The following is a 14,130-nucleotide window of genomic DNA, read 5'->3' as shown; positions in this document are numbered from 1 at the left end:
CTGGCATTGGGGAGCAGGGAAGAATAGTATAAAGATTCAAAAACACAAGCATCCTGAACTCAGATTTTCTGAGCTCAAGCTCCAGCTCTGTCACTGATGCTTTTGAACAAGTGATTTAACCACTCTTTATCTTAGTTTTTATACCTGCTCAGTCTGGATAATAATAGTGCCTTACTTTATTGGGTTGTTTTGAAGATTAAATGAGTAAATATATAAAAGCACTCAGAACAGTACCCGGAATGTAGCAAGCACTCAATGTGTGTTAGCCATTATTATTTTTACTGAAATACATCCAACACTGTACATCACTGACATGGAAAACTGCTTAGATAACCTATCTGGCTTCTCAAATAAGTGGCGCCCATGAACCAAAACTCACAGACCATTGCAATTTTATCTACTGATATAAGCTCCACGAAAGCATCTTGATGGTAGCTGGACTGAAACATGTTTTGTCTGGTGCATGGTTTGTTGGTGAAGCAAGATGCTAATAAGATCACAGGGCAGAAGAGTAAAGTCTCCAACCATCTCTCAAGCATAAGCCACTGGCCCGAAGGACATCTGGTCACCATTACTGACTATTATTGAACTATGGACCTCATTATTGGGGAAATTACACAGCCATAGTCAACATATGTTAGGTCTTTAGGATCCCATTCCTGAATACATAAGAATGCATTTTACCACCACCCAGGGGACTGGATAAGGATAATTCAAAGAAAATGAGAAAAGAATCCATGTAAGAATATGTTGATATGGAAATGAAACAAAATATCACATAAAAAGAGGCAGAGACAGACAAACATGCGTAATCTTGGATAAGTCACTTTTCATTTTACCAGTTTCAGTTTCCTTATTAACAAAGATTTGGAGGTGTAGATGGTGACCTTAATCAGCCTACCTGAAGACCAAATCCTTTCTTACGTGAAGCACCCAGAATCTCACATAGCACATTATTAGAAAGACTATCTTACAGGATCTGTAATAAGAAGTATCCCATTTACTCTGCCCCCTGAAACTTCTAATCCAATTCTGAGAATATAAAGAAATACTATGCTGTCAGTTCAGTTCAGTCGCTCAGTCGTGTCTGACTCTTTGTGACCCCATGAATTGCAGCACGCCAGGCCTCTCTGTCCATCACCAACTCCCGGAGTCTACCCAAACCCATGTTCATCGAGTCAGTGATGCCATCCAACCATCTCATCCTCTGTCGTCCCCTTCTCCTCCCGCCCCCAATCCTACCCAGCATCAGGGTCCCTTCCAATGAGTCAACCCTTCGCATGAGGTGGCCAAAGTATTGGAGTTTCAGCTTCAACATCAGACCTTCCAATGAACACCCAGGATTGATCTCCCTTAGGATGGATTGATTGGATCTCCTTGCAGTCCAAGGGACTCTCAAGAGTCTTCTCCAACACCACAGCTCAAAAGCATCAATTCTGCGGCACTCAGCTTTCTTCAGCGTCCAACTCTCACATCCATACATGACCACTGGAAAAACCATAGCCTTGACTAGATGGACTTTTGTTGGCAAAGTAATGTCTCTGCTTTTAAATATGCTATCTAGGTTGGCCATAACCTTCCTTCCAAGGAGTAAGCGTCTCTTAATTTCATGGCTGCAGTCACCATCAGCAGTGATTCTGGAGCCCAAAAAAATAAAGTCTGACACTGTTTCCACTGTTTCCTCATCTATTTCCCATGGAGTGATGGGACCAGATGCCATGATCTTAGTTTTCTGAACGTTGAGCTTTAAGCCAACTTTTTCACTCTCCTCCTTCACCTTCATCAAGAGGCTCTTTAGTTCTTCTTCACTCTCTGCCATAAGGGTGGTGTCATCCGCATATCTGAGGTTATTGATATTTCTCCTGGCAATCTTGATTCCAGCTTGTGTTTCTTCCAGCCCAGCGTTTCTCGTGATGTTCTCTGCATATAAGTTAAATAAGCAGGGTGACAATATACAGCCTTGATGTACTCCTTTTCCTATTTGGAACCAGTCTGTTGTTCCATGTCCAGTTCTAACTGTTGCTTCCTGACCTGCATACAGGTTTCTCAAGAGACAGGTCAGATGGTCTGCTATTCCCATCTCTTTCAGAATTTTCCACAGTTTATTGTGATCCACACAGTCAAAGGCTTTGGCATAGTCAATAAAGCAGAAATAGATGTTTTTCTGGAACTCTCTTGCTTTTTCGATGATCCAGCGGATATTGGCAATTTGATCTCTTGTTCCTCTGCCTTTTCTAAAATCAGCTTGAACATCTGGAAGTTCACGGTTCATGTATTGCTGAAGCCTGGCTTGGAGAATTTTGAGCATTACTTTACTAGCATGTGAGATGAGTGCAATTGTGCGGTAGTTTGAGCATTCCTTGGCATTGTCTTTCTTTGGGATTGGAACGAAAACTGACCTTTTCCAGTCCTGTGGCCACTGCTGAGTTTTCCAAATTTGCTGGCATATCAAGTGCAGCACTTTCACAGCATCACCTTTGAGGATTTGAAATAGCTCAACTGGAATTCCATCACCTCCACTAGCTTTGTTCATAGTGATGCTTTCCAAGGCCCACTTGACTTCACATTCCAGGATGTCTGGCTCTAGGTGAGTGATCACACCATCGTGATTATCTGGGTCGTGAAGATCTTTTTTGTACTATGCTGTAGAGGGAAAAAAAAAACCATAAGTAATTAACATGTGATACAGTATTATTAACTAAAGTACAGATTTTGTTCAAATTTCACAAAATTTTTTGCTAGTGTCTATTATTTGTTTTCAAGCTTTATTCGAGATTCCACATTGTATTTAGTTGCACTGAGCAGCTTCAGCTGCATGCAACAAATTCTGGTAAATTCTCTTTTCATTTTTATTCTGTTACAAATATTTTCTAGTTTTACTTATTATGGCTTCTTAGATATAACCATTATGTAAAAGTGGACATTTAACTTCCAAATACATGGGGTTTTTTAAGTAGTTTTGATATTAACTTCTCATTTAAATGCTTTCTTCTCTGCAATCACCCTCTGTGTTTTTTCAGTCTTTTAACTTTATTGAGGCTTTCAATGGCTAAGTCAAAGATTCCTCTTGGTAAATGTCACATTGCACTTGAAAATATGTTGGTTATTTTCAAATATCTTTTGATATTGATTTCTAACATAATTCCAGAGTGATAAGGGAACACACTCTGTATGATGTCAATACCTTTAGACCATGAAATTTTTGTACCTTTTTTTTATGTCCCTGGATATGTCCCAGTGTCTCCTAGTTTATCTGCTAAGTCACTTCAGTCGTGTCCGACTCTGTGCGACCCCAGAGACGGCAGCCCATCAGACTCCGCCATCCCTGGGATTCTCCAGGCAAGAATACTGGAGCGGATTGCCATTTCCTTCTCCAGTGCATGAAAGGGAAAAGTGAAAGCGAAGTCGCTCAGTCGTGTCCGACTCTTAGCGACCCCATGGACTGTAGCCTACCAGGCTCCTCCGTCCATGGGATTTTCCAGGCAAGAGTATTGGAGTGGGGTGCCATTGCCTTTTCCGTCCTAGTTTATAGTCTATGGGAACTTGAATGGAATTTGTATCCTACTATTGTGTGGAAATTGTATAAATCTTAATAATGTTGAATTGGTTCATGATGTTTTCAGGTCTGCTAAATGCTTCTACTTTTTGTATATTCATTCTATTAATTTTTGAGAGCTTGATATTGGAACTCCAACAAAAGTCTTAATTTACCTACTCAAAAATAATTGTAGTATATAGTGGAACTATATGTAACTTTTTCTGTATTTTCCAAGTCTCCTGTAAATATGTTATCATAATTGCTTTCATAATTTATCATAATATCAAAATGCTTTCATAATTTAAAAAGGTAAGAAGAAAGAGGAAAAAAGAGAAAGCAAGAAAACAATTCAATTTATAATTTCATTAAAAAGAATAACATACCCAGAAATAAACTTAACCAAGGAGGTGAAAGACCTATACTCTGAAATCTGTAAAACACTGATGAAGGAAGTTGAAGATGATACAAAGAAATGAAAAGATAGCCTGTGTTTTTGGATTAGAAGAGTTAATATTGTTAAAAATGTCCATACAACTCAAAGCAATCCACAAATTCAATGTTGCTGCTGCTGCTAAGTCGCATCAGTCATGTCCGACTCTGTGCGACCCCACAGATGGCAGCCCACCAGGCTCCCCCGTCCCTGGGATTCTCTAGGCAAGAATACTGGAGTGGATTGCCATTTCCTTCTCCAATGCAGTCCCTATCAAAATACCAATAGCATTTTTCACAGAACTAGAAAAAAGTAATTCTAAAATTTATATGGAAATGCAAAAGTCCCCAAAACGCAAAAATAGCCAAAACTATTTTGAGAAAGAGGAACAGGGCTACAAGTATCATGTTGCCTGATTTCAAACTATACCACAATATTACCGTGATCAGAATAGTATAGTACTGGCACAAAAACAGGCACATGGATGAATGGAACAGAATAGAAAGCCCAGAAACAAACCCAAGCATATATGGTCAATTAATCCATGAGAAAGGTGTCAAAAACATACACTGGGGAAAGGACAGTGTCTTCAGTAAAGGGTGTTAGAAAACTGGACAGCTACATGCAAAAGAATCAAAATGAACAACTTTCTTACACCATATACAAAAATAAAATTAAAATGGATTAAAGACTTAACAGTAAAATCTGAAACCACAAAACTCGTAGAAGAAAACATTGGCAGTACACTATCTGACATCAATCTTAGTAATTTTTTTTCAGCTCTGGTCTCCTTAGGCAGGTGAAACAAAACCAAAGATAAACAAATGAGACCGTATCAAACTAAAGAGCTTCTGGACAACAAAGGAAAACATCAACAAAATGAAAAAGTCCACCTACTGAATGAGAAAAGATATTTGCAAACAATATATCTGATTAGAAGTTAATACCCAAAACACATAAAGAACTCACACAACTCAACATCAAAAAAAACAAACCTGATTAAAAAATGGACAGAGGACCTGAATAAACACTTGTCCGAAGAAGACATACAGATGGCCAGCCCATAAAGCAGCTCAAAACCACAGTGACACAACACCTCACACTTGTCTCAATGGCTATCATCAAAAAGACAAGAAATAACAAGTGTCAGCAAGCATATGGAGAAAAGGGGAGTCCTTTTCCCACTGCCGGTGGGAATGTAAATTGGTGACAGATGGGAACTGACTTCTTGCGGTGATCATTTAGCAATGTATAGAAATATTGAATCATTATGTTGTACATCTGAAATAACACAGTATTGCAGGTCAATTATACTTCAATTTTTAAAAAAGAAAGAAACACAGGGTGTCAGGGTGATATGAAGAGGACATGATAGCAACTGAACACACAATAGGGTTAATTACAGGAGGGGAAGCCTAAGAACAAGAAATGTGAATCTTTTATAATCGGTATATATGCAACACCTTTTGTTCCAGATGAGACATTATCTTTTTAATACTGGACTGTAAGCATAACTGCTCTTTGCTTTACAGGGAAACACTATCTCTATCTTCCGAGGCTGTTCACTACATAAACTTCCCTAGATGAAGCTAAGAAAGATAATCCAGAATAAAAGCAAGTCGGTATCTCTGCTTGCAAGCCATGCAGAAACAAGAAAGACACGTGGAGAATTATCTCCCAGTAATGGAGGCTATAGCCCACAGGGTTGTAAAGAGTTGGACACAACTGAAGCCACTTAGCCTGCCCAGTGGTGGCTCAGTGGTAAAGAATCCGCCTGCCAATGCAGGAGACACAGGAGACACAGGTTCCATCCCTGGATTGGGAAAATCCCCTGGAATAGGAAATGGCAACCCACTCCAATATTCTTGCCTGGAAAATTCCATAGACAGAGGTGCTTGGCAGGCTATGGAGTCACAAAAAGTCTGACATGACTGAGTGACTGAGCACACACACAGTAGTTACTAGCAAATGCTGCTTCCTAACCTTTTTATATAAATACGCTGATGCTGGGAAAGATTGAAGGTGGGAGGAGAAGGGGACAACAGAGGATGAGATGGTTGGATGGCGTCACTGACTCAATGGACACGAGTTCGAGTAAACTCCGGGAGTTGGTGATGGACAGGGAGGCCTGGTGTGCTGCAGTCTGTGGCGTCACAAAGAGTAGGACACAACTGAGGAGCTGAACTGAACTCTGAGGACCATAGGGCTTTATTGTGTGTGCTATGATCTGATGTTCATAAATGTGAAAGTGGACATTCTAAAATCTTTTCTGCATGGTGATTATGATGGACCACTGCAGCAATGCTTAAATGCAAAGGTAAGATACCTATTGTCATTTTATTCTTTTGAGAGTTTTAGAAATAGACCAGTCTTTGCCTGGGCCTTTCTAGGCTGTACTTGGTCAGTATTTACCAGCTCTACCTAAACGAGTACAGATAGGTGTCCACCTGGCTGAACCAGGCTACCTGGAATGACAGGGCAGGCACCAATCAGGTACACTTCCTCATGAACAGCTTTCCCCAGCACCATGGGAATAAATTTCCAGTAAGTTGCAGGGCAAGATTTCCAGCAGGTTCCACTGAAATAGCATGACAGTGACTTGTTCCTCCATCAGAGAGACACAGCTGTGCCCTTTCCAACAAGGTCTGGATCCCAACCATAGGTGGGGAGATGGAAGTGCCAGGATCTTTCTCGGGTGCTCTGTCAGCCCTGGGGGAGGATTGCTCCATATACCCACTCTCCCTGCATTCTTTAGGACTCTACTTTTCCCTAGCCAATCTAATGTTTTACATATCCTGCTATAGTTAATAATTCTTTTTTTTTTTATAATTTTTATTGAAACACAGTTGGTTTACAATGCTATGTCAATTTCAGATGGACAGCAAAGTGAATGATTCTGTAGACTGAGCTTTCCCTGTTCAAATGATCCTGTGACTTCTCTCTCCTGGTGGGACCCTGAATGACAGTTTGAGGGGTGGGGGTGAGGGGCGGGGATCAGGCCCTGACGACACTGGCTGGGCCAGCGGCCTCCTCTTCCTCTGGACTTTTCAGTTATATAGGCCAATACTTTTTTTTCCTTAATGGATCCACGTTGAACTGGATTTTCTGCCTCTGGCAAATTAAAGAATCTCAACTACATAAGCCACAAAAGGAGAAGGAATAAGAAATGTTTACCTAGGAAAAAAGTCACCTTCCTAGAAGGCAGTATGAGAACCATTTACATTTCCATTGTGTGAAACAATTTGCATATTATGATCAATTTGAATTATATGACCATAATATAATTTGTCACCTGGTGACTACACGACTGAGCAACTAACACTAAATAATTAACTAACATAATTTGTCATCCGATGATGACATGGGTAGTAGTTACAGAGAGACAAAATCTCAGTTCACCATGATAGCATAAGGGAAATTTTTCAGCAATTCAGTGTTCAAAAGTGGAGTGAACTGCCATGTCCTTTGGGAGGGCTCTGTCCCTGGAGGGGTTGGGGTACAAGAGGTGGGTGAGTCACTGTCAGGCATGCTATGGAAGGGATGCTTGCATTGGGTGGGATATGCAACTAAATGATCTGTAAAGTCTTTTCCAAGTCTAAGATTCTACTATTAGATTGTGGAAATTCCTTAGCCCAAATACTATTAGTCAGTCCCAGTTAAGAGAAAAACCAGACAAGGGCAACATTGTGCATTATGTGAACCACTTGGGATTGGAACTTTGGGTACTGCCAGATGTTATCATCAGATGCAAAGAAAATGGACTAAGTCACCAGATAGGGGCATTTAAATAGATTTCTTTGCCCTGCTCAGAACACAATGTATTGCATGAAAAACAGGAAAGCAATTACTGTAAATAAAATTCTTCTAAAAATAAACACATTAAAACCTTGGTTTTAATTTGGTTCGAGCGTATTTACCTGATTCAGATTGCTTAAACGAGAAGGTAAATGAAAATTGCTCCAAGATCCGGCTTCACCCAAGGTATGGAACATTAAGCTGGGAGGCAGCCAACATTGATTCTATTCCTGCTTTTTATAGTGACCTTGGGGCAAGGGGGAGGGGAAGAGAAACAAGAAAAAGAACTTGACTTTGCTGAGCTTTGGCTTGTCCAAGTACAAGAATCAACAAAACAGTAGTCACACCTACATCGCAGAGTATGTGAAAGTTAAACAGGAAATGCCTGCAAAAATAGAAAACAATGTATTTGTCTATGAACATAATAGATATTTTGAGTCAGAATCTTTTAATGCAGAGGTTTCTGGGAATAAATTACACTGAAAGATGCATTATTCAGCCAATATTTCCCAACACCTTCTGAATTAATAAAACTTCTAAAAGTATCTCAACCAAAACTAGCCAGTTCTAGCATGTAGGACAAGTTGGTTTAACATATACCTAAAAAAAGGAAGAAAGAAACTGAAACTAAAACACATTAAAAAAAAAAAAAATCAGAAACACAGTATACTCAAAGACATAATATATTCAGGAAGTCAGAGGCAACTTTGCATCTAACTATATACGGAGTAGTCCTCTAGACCAAACATTTCAGCAAATCAGATCATTTCCTTTTCACCATCGACCTTTTTTTCCTTTTCTTTAAGAGGAAAAAAAGAATTCCAACCACAGCTCCATAACAGGTTTTATAGAGCGAAACTTGATTTCAAGTTTAATACCTTACTTTGTCCTTCTATTTACTATTGTTCCTTCTATTTATTTTTTTGCATGCAGACCGCATCCTGAGCAGGAAATCATTTTAAAACCTAATTCTTACGGATTTCCTCATTTCAAGGACATTTTATTTATTTACACAGACTGAGGGAAGGCAGGAATTGATTAGGAGCCAAGAAAGGTAGGGACTGCCCCTGGATTGAGCCTTTACAATTTGACTTCCCTGATCAATTAAAATCAATTTCTAGATCAGGTGGACCCATCCATATTCAGTTTGCTCCAAAGCCTCGTGTATGACTTAGGGATTGTTATCTGCAGCCCAGACCAACACAGAAGAGCCTCAACACACTCTGTCCTAGAGGAAAAGGGTTTGGACAGCAAAGTTGCAGAGATTCTCCTGAAGCCTGGAGCAATGAAAGAGGTACCAGAGAAAGCATTAAAGGCCAAACTTCCACTAATAGTTTATTTAATAGGCACCTGCAGACGCTCTACTATAGGTAATGCTCTAGAGGCGAGAAGACGGAAGTCGAGTGGCCAGGGTAAAGAGAATAGTGATGTGCGCCGCCAGCAAACCCCCATGAGAAGGCCTGGGCTCTGTAACCTGAGGTGAAGAGACAGAAGGGGCAGAACACTTAAGAGGCTGCTCTTGCCAGAGGAGCTCTCCTCTCTGTTTAGAGCAGGGAAAGTACTAGGAACTCTTCCTAGGCCACGCCTTGCATAAACCATGGAAGTTTCGGCCAGGCAGTGGAGGGTAAGGCATGCAGAGAATGTAAAGGCAATCGCCGTGATCACGGCCATCTTTGTCAGCCAACACGGAAACCTAGGAGAACTGGTCGGGGCTGGCGGGGTCCAGTAAGAACATACCTTGAGAGGGAAGCCACTTTCAGGGGAAATGGGTCTCTCTGGATTACAGAGTTGCCCTCACTGAACGTTGGCAGTATTGTGGCATCGACATATGAAGAGAGGTCTGAAGGTTTGAGGTCACCGCATTGGGGATGGCTCTAGCTGCAGTTTAACATCAGCACTGGCCTGTTTTCATACGCTTGGAACAAGACATTAAACATGAGTATATATCTTCTAAGGTTTCAAGGACAGAGACGTGTTGCTCCTTTCTTAGCGCATAGTCATAAGGACAGGCTTGCTGGGAAATGAATCCCTTGGAGGAAATAGGATTTTAGGATTCAGGGATTCCAGCCCACCTTCTCAGTGGTAAAGAACCCACCCCCCAATGCAGGAGATGCAGGTTCGATCCCTGGGTCGGGAAGATCCCCTGGAGAAGGAAAGGGCAACCCACTCCAGTATTCTTGCCTGGGAAATCCCATGGACAGAGGGGCCTGGTGGGCTACAGTCCATGGGGTTGCAAAAGCACTGGACATGACTGAGCAACTAAACAACAACAACCCCCCATCGCCACAACTAGAAGTTTGGCTCTTTCCTTCTGGGTGGAGGGGGGTTCGCTCCAGTCCCAAAGAAGGGCATGACCAGGTCCAGGTACCACATAGCTCAGTGCCTGCCGCAGAGATCACAGTACACAGAACTCATGTTAACACTGGAACAGATGAGCCGAGAGTAAAGGGGATGCTGCTGCTGCTGCGTCGTTTCAGTCGTGTCCGACTCTGTTCATTCCCATAGATGGCAGCCCACCAGGCTCCACCGTCCCTGGGATTCTCCAGGCAAGAATACTGAAGTGGGTTGCCATTGCTTTCTCCGGTTAAAGGAGATGGGAGGGGACAAAACCAGGTCTCTGCCTTGTTACCAGAGCCTCTGAAGGAAGATTGTCCTGTTTCTGTTCTCAAGTCACAAAAAGTATTCCTCTCAGTAGGTGTTTTCAGGTTAAAAGCAACCTACACCCGGGTTTTCTTGCATTTAGTCTAAATTGCGGAGAAGGCAATGGCAACCCACTCCAGTACTCTTGCCTGGACAATCCCATGGACGGAGGAGCCTGGTAGGCTGCAGTCCATGGGGTCGCGAAGAGTCGGACACGACTGAGTGACTTCACTTTCACGCATTGGAGAAGGAAATGGCAACCCACTCCAGTGTTCTTGCCTGGAGAATCCCAGGGACGGCGGAGCCTGGTGGGCTGCCGTCTATGGGGTTGCACAGAGTTGGACACGACTGAAGAGACTTAGCAGCAGCAGCAGCAGCAGTCTAAATTGGCTCAGCAGGTAAAGAATCTGCCTGCAATGCAGGAGACATGGGTTTGTTCCCTGGGTTGGGAAGATCCCCTGGAGAAGGAAAAGGCTACCCACTCCAGTATTGTGGCCTGGAAAATTCCATGGACTGTATAGTCCATGGGGTCGCAAAGAGTTGGACACAACTGAGCGACTTTCACTCCACTCACTCACTCGGTCTAAACTGGTCCAAACAAGAAATGGTGAAAGTGAAGCCAGAAATCTTATAACTCTATTAGGAAAGATAATATTTTTCATACCTGTAGGTTCTTTGGGCTTCCCTGGTGGTTCAGACGATAAAGAATCTGCCTGAAATGCAGGAGACCCAGATTTGATCCCTGGGTTGCGAAGATCCCCTGGAGAAGGGAAAGGCTACCCACTCCAGTATTCTTGCCTGGAGAATCCCCATGGACAGGGGAGCCTGGCGGGCTACAGTCCATGTGGTTGCAAAGACTCGAACACAACTGTTCAACTAACACACTAACAGTGGTAGGTTCTTTTGCGTTTTATCACACTTGGGAAAAATGTAGACTGATGGTACACATGTTTAGCATGTTAGGTGGTCTCAGAAAATTGACTAAATAATAGATTAGTTAAGCATTTTTCTTTTGTTTCTATTCTAACAAATGTAGCTTCTCTACCAAAATAGAAAAACGAGAAACCGTATGATCGTATTTACCTTATTTTGTCAAACAAGTTTCAACAGCTCTTAATTTTATGGGGTTATTTAAAATATTCTACAGAATGTTGCTTACTCATAAGACTTTACATGTAAGTATGTTTATGGACAATTTTAAAATAAAAAAATGAAGAAACATCCATACAGAATATATTGCAAAAGGATGCTGGTGAGACTATGTAATGATATGAGAGAGCTAATCTTAATTAAAGAGAACAGAGCACAAAACTCTATAATATGCAGTGTAATTTTAATTTTAAATAAATATTATGTGTTTAATTAAAAATCATAAGGGTGGAAAATAGAATGGTGTTTGTCAGCGGCTGGGGGGAGGGGAGAATGAGGTGTTAGTGATGAACAGGTATAGAGTTTCAGTTTCACAAAATGAAAGAGTTTTAGAGATGATTGGTGGTGAGGTGTGCACAAGGATGTAAAACTACCTAATGTCACTGAACTGTATACTTAATAGTGGGTAAGATGATAAATTTTATTTTTTTAAATATTTATTTATCTGGCTGCCCTGGGTCTTAGTTGGGGCACACAGGATCTTTAATCTTCGTGGTGAAATGTGGACCTTTAGTCGTGGCATGCAAACTCTTAGTGGGATCTAATTTTCTGACCAGGGATTGAACCCAGGCCCCTTGTACTGGGAGCACAGAGTCCACTGGGCCGCCAGCAAAGGCCCTAAATTTTATGTTATGTATACTTTACTATAATTTTAAAAATTATATATCCAAGGTAAAAGTCTAGACAAAAACACAGTAAAACCCCAGAAGTCATTATTTCAGAGTGGTGGAATTATAGATGGTTTATTTTCTTTATGATTTTCCACAGCAAATATTTTTTAATAAAAAAATAATTTAAAACACCTCTTTTCAAACTCCAGCTTTCTTAGATTTCTCAAGTCATCAGTCTACTTTGCAACTTCTTCAAGATTTCCCCAAGCACAGCTACTAGGCTTTCTTCTTCTTGGGACACAATCTGTAGAATTTCCTATTCAGATTTCATAGAATTAGAAAAACCGATCTCCCAAATAGTCCAAGAGATTTCAGTTTCATCCTCATAGTTGTAATGTCAATTTTTAATTCAGAGGGTGTGGTCACTATACCCATAAAGTTTCCCAGCTTCTCCACGGCCTTTGCCCACCTAATTTTCTCTGCATTTTCTCCCATCTCCTCCCTCTGTGGTTTAAGAATCTGTGGTGACAGAGAGTAGATGAGGTTTCACATCTTTCGCCATGACTACCGTCAGTTCACTGTGTCATTATACAGGGCTCTACACATCTCTCCTCCTTTCTGAGCACTGAGGATGTAATAATAGACATTCTTTTTTTTCCTTTTTTAATCTGCTAAGAAAATTGACTTTGGGAAAGCAGAAGAGTCCTGATCAGCATATCACCGCTAAGGCATAAGCTGCTCGCACCTGAAACTCTTTGTAAGCAAGGAGTTGTCGGAAATAAAGGACTACCATTTCAATGAATGAATCTTGGAAGGTAGTTCTTTCATGAGCACATCAACTTCTAAAAGTTTAATTTTCATCTCAGGCATCAATAATATAAACATTATTGTCATAAAACAATAAAAAAATGATAAAAATATAAAACATTATTTTAACAACTGCATAGCTTTCTATATCTATTGTTGAACATTTCCGTTGTTTCTAATTTTTTCCTTTTACCAATTATGCCATTACCAATAAGGGAAGTACTTTCAGATTCTCAAATTGAGATGTCATAATTTAATCTTTGTCATTCACTCTGAGCTTTATTTCATGTGCAGTCAAAGACTGTGGCCTAGACAATTCTCCATTTGGAAATCTGAGACCTAGTGCATTACATATATTTTGGTCATTTCCCATGAATGCTTGAAAAGAAGATTCTCTCTGGGTCCATAAGGTGTTTGAAAAGGACAACATATCCAGCCACAGGTAAAAATGGGAAAATGAGTTTGTTCTTGGACCCAAGGGCTCTAGGATCTGCAAAGTTTAGATGACTCCTTACCTCCCTGTCAGGCCTTCTTGGATGGGATTCGACTAGCACTGCTACTGATGAACAGTGCCACCAGCGACTGCCCCATCTCCAAGTTTGCAGTGTCTCGGCTTCCACTTTGGCAACTGCAATAACACCAGTAATAGCAGAACAAGCTCCTTCCTGCAGCTTTCCTCACATGAAATTCTCAAAATTGGACTTGCCTGCTTTTGGTCCGTGGAGTCTCAGATACTGACTGAGATGGAAGCTTTGGGGAAAAAAAATCAATGGGGACCAGGGGCTCAGAGAAGATGATAAAGGTGAAAAGGTCACAACATGATCCAGTTTGGGTTAGATAGTTCCTATACTTTGGCAAGATGTGTATAGTTATAGTTATTATTAAGACATATGTATCTTAAATTTTACTGGATGACTCTAGTCTCCACTACTTACTAGCTCTGCAGTTTTCCACATCCATAAAATGGGAAGAATAATGCTGGCCTCTAATGAAAAACGTCTGCTTAATAATATTAATTCTTTCTTTTTTCAGCTGTTGTTTCTTAGTCTATTAACCAAGGGCCCCTTTTCATCCCTATTCATTTTGATTACTTGAGTTGTTCATAAATTTGCAGAGAAACACGCCTTCTCAGCCTGACCTCCTGCAAGGCCCAGTAATTT

At 40.9% G+C, this 14,130-nt stretch overlaps 1 long non-coding RNA gene across 1 annotated transcript in view; it reads right to left on the bottom strand.

Moving 5' to 3' along the window:
• Positions 1–809: 809 nt before the first annotated feature.
• The window catches only part of LOC145509054 (uncharacterized), a 44,593-nt gene continuing 31,272 nt past the window's right edge, over positions 810–14,130 (bottom strand). Inside the window, exons 4-5 of the long non-coding RNA XR_014055819.1 lie at positions 7,886–8,010; positions 810–2,643 (exon numbers count right to left, since the gene is read on the bottom strand). This is a non-coding gene — a long non-coding RNA (uncharacterized LOC145509054). The remainder of the gene's footprint in view (positions 2,644–7,885; positions 8,011–14,130) is intronic.

Source organism: Giraffa tippelskirchi, chromosome 6 (assembly GCF_054371585.1).
Source record: "Giraffa tippelskirchi isolate mGirTip1 chromosome 6, T2T-mGirTip1v1.2.pri, whole genome shotgun sequence".
In the NCBI taxonomy this organism is placed as follows: Eukaryota; Metazoa; Chordata; class Mammalia; order Artiodactyla; family Giraffidae; genus Giraffa; species Giraffa tippelskirchi.
This window is presented reverse-complemented; position numbering and strand designations above follow the sequence as displayed.